Raw genomic sequence first — 3290 nt, 5'->3', positions numbered from 1 at the left:
TTCTGGAGCAAAGCTCAGAGGAGAGCTGGGATAGACTAAGCATCAAGGATTCTAAGCTAAGTTTGGGGAAATGGCAGAGGTTTAGCAAGGATTCATCAACACTTGAGGTAAATTCTGTAAGTGCCTTCAGTTCTGGTTTTGGTATTTGGCAAAGATATCTAAGCTGTGTTGATGGGGAATTCTAGGGAAGTTGGAGCCAAGGGTTGAGGAGAAGCAAGTCAAGGAGGTCTAGAGACAACTTGAGGTCGAAATTCCACCAAAGGTATAAATTCTAAGCTCTGACTTTGATGTTCAACTGGTTTTTGTTGAGTTTTTAATGTCTAGAAGTGGCTATGGTGAATTTTGAGTTTGGGGATGCATGTGCTTGAGCTCTAGGTATTTGGGGTGCTTGGGATGAGTGGAGTATGGTCATAAGGTTGTTTTTGAGTTTGGGAAAGATTTGGAGGAGTTTTGGTTGAGGTTGGTTCGAGGAAATCGCAGGAGGGAAAAACTGGTGTTAGCCTGCCTGTGACTAGTGCTACAACGCTAGCCTTTGGGCGTTGTAGCGCTAGGCCAAGCTTGCTGAGGGGATTTTGCTTCTGTTTGTAGCACTGTAGTGCCTTCCCATGAGCGCTGTAGCGCTACCCTGCCTTTTGAAGAGGATTTTAGGGTTATTTGCAAGGGTTTTTGACCAAGGGTTTGGGGTTTGATTCCACCACCTTGTTTGGTGGAACTAGGTCTTCCCAGGGGCTCGGGATTAGCCCTGAGGCTAGGTTTTGGACTTGAGGATTGATGATGACTTTGGCCTATGGTTGTGTTTAGGTGAGCGCTAGGGCTCGAGGGGGATCGCGCTCAAGGAGTCGAGGGATCAAAGCTAGTGAATTGAAAGGTAAGAAAACTGCACCCGGTTATATGTTTGTGATAGGACTAAGTGTTCCCGAAATTTGTTTCGTGTCAATGATGGTATTATGCCATAGGACATGTAAAAGTGGCCTAAGAGTGCCGTACATAATACTTGCGCACAGGGCGCGGCTTGGCCACTGGTAGCCGAGGACAACTTAATATTCACTGAGCTCGGTTTAAGTGGGCCGGAGTCAGTGGGATAACGGAGGGAGCAGCCTGAGAGCGCTAGCCCTAGTTATCATTTATGCAGTGATATATGATATGAGTTGATTTGTTTAGTATGTTAAATATGTGGTTATACTGAATGATTATATGTTTGAGAACTTGTGATGCAACGTGAGATATTGAATTGTCTGTTGATTGCTTATGCTCTGTTGTTGTGTTTTCTTGCTGGGCCTTGGCTCACGAGTGCTACGTGGTGCAGGTAAAGGCAAGGGCAAGTTGGACCAAGCCTGAGATGGAGAGCTTCAGGGTGGAATGTACATAGCCAGTTGCTCGATCACCACAGTCGAGGAGTGGATCAGGACAGGGGTTGCTTAACTGTTTGTTTTGCCTTAGTATGGCTTGTTATAGTATCTAAACCCTATGACTTTTGTAAACGATCTTTAAACTTATAATTTTGGGGATCCCATGTAAACAAGAGATGCTTCTTAATGAAAATGTGGCTTTTGAGACCAAAACATTTTAACCCTAGTTCCTTTATAGTTTCATAACACGTTTTTAATTAAATGACTTGATTAGCAAGTCTGGCACTTATAAACACACAGTGTAACGATCTTGGCTATCTAGGGCGTTACAATCATGGAGTAAGTATTTGCCGTTGATAGAATTCTCCTACAATAATAGCTACCAGTCAACGATCGGGATGGCACCCTATGAGCTACTTTATGGAAGAAGGTTTCGATCACCGTTACATTGGGACGAGGTAGGAGAAAGGCAACTTCTTGGACCCGAAGCTGTTAGAGAGGCTCAGGATGCAGTAACGCTAATTAGAAAGCGTATGCTCGCTGCTCAGAGCCGTCAGAAAAGTTATGCAGATGCCAAGCGGCGTGATGTGGAATTCAAAGTCGGAGATCAAGTCTTCTTAAAGATATCTCCTATGAAAGGTGTGAAGCAGTTTGGGAATAAAGGCAAACTTAGTCCGCGGTTTATAGGTCCTTTTGAGATATTAGACAAGGTGGGAACAGTAGCATATAGATTAGCCCTACCGCCAGCTCTAGCAGATATCCACAATGTGTTCCACATCTCGATGCTGCGTAGATATGTGTCAGACCCATCTCAAGTCCTCAAGTACGATACGATGGCACTCCAGAAAGACTTGAGTTACGAGGAACGACCCGTTAGCATCCTAGATAGAGAGATGAAGGAATTACGGTCTAAGAGTATTTCGATAGTCAAGGTCCTATGGAGTAATAGTTCTGAACGGGAGGCAACGTGGGAGTTGGAGGAAGACATGTTAGCACGGTATTCGGAAGTGTTTGGTAAGTAAATTTTGGAGACAAAATTCTTTTAAGTAGAGGAGAATTGTAGTGTCCCAGAATATTTACTTAGCTAGCTAGATAGTAGTAGTAATAGTAGTAGTTAGTATTAGTTTGTAGTATGTTAGTTACCGTGGATTTTGGTTCAAGCTGGGACTTAGGTGGAAACTCATAGCAACAGTTATGGATTTTATAAGTTTAACCTATAGTTTAAAAATATTAATTATAACATAAGGTTTGATTAATATTGTTGGATCTAGAAATATTATTTATTATAACCTAAGGTTTAGATAGAATTAATAAGAGGGTGACACTTGTCATAATCATGTTAATTAAGGATTTAAGTATTTTTGATGAATAGTTTAAATAAAAGAAAGATCTAGATGCTCTAGAACCTTCCAGCAGCTGTTAGGAAGGATCACGTTTAGACTTAGTAAAAGCTGTCTATCCAATTCAAAATATGCTGAAAAAGTGCAAATACGTGTTTGATATATCAACGTATGCCGATATATCGCGGCTATAGGGGCCGATATATCGCCTACGGAAGATACGGAAAACACGTTGACTTTGCACGAATGATCGAACGGGTCTCGGGAATATGGGGGGAGGCGATATATCGCCTATAGGGGGCGATATATCAGCTCCAACTCTCATTTTTTAAAGTTTGTGATTTTAATTTTAAAAATAGCCTTAACCACTTTGACCTGCCTTTGAATGATTTTGACCGAGTTCTGGGTGTCTGTTGAATGAAAATTCAAATCTTTTTCATTTTATAATCATTTATTTATTCAAATTAAAAGGGGTTAGTTTCACTCCTTGAACTCTATAAATAGGACCTAGTACTCAGCCATTTTCTTCATTCTTCAAGCAGTCTTTAGAGCCTCCAAGTTGCTTGTGTTACTATAGAGAGAAAGACTTGGGTTTTTGGAT

This window comes from Humulus lupulus, chromosome X (genome assembly GCF_963169125.1).
Source record: "Humulus lupulus chromosome X, drHumLupu1.1, whole genome shotgun sequence".
NCBI lineage: Eukaryota > Viridiplantae > Streptophyta > Magnoliopsida > Rosales > Cannabaceae > Humulus > Humulus lupulus.
The sequence above is the reverse complement of the archived record's forward strand: the minus strand, read 5'-3'. Positions refer to the sequence as shown.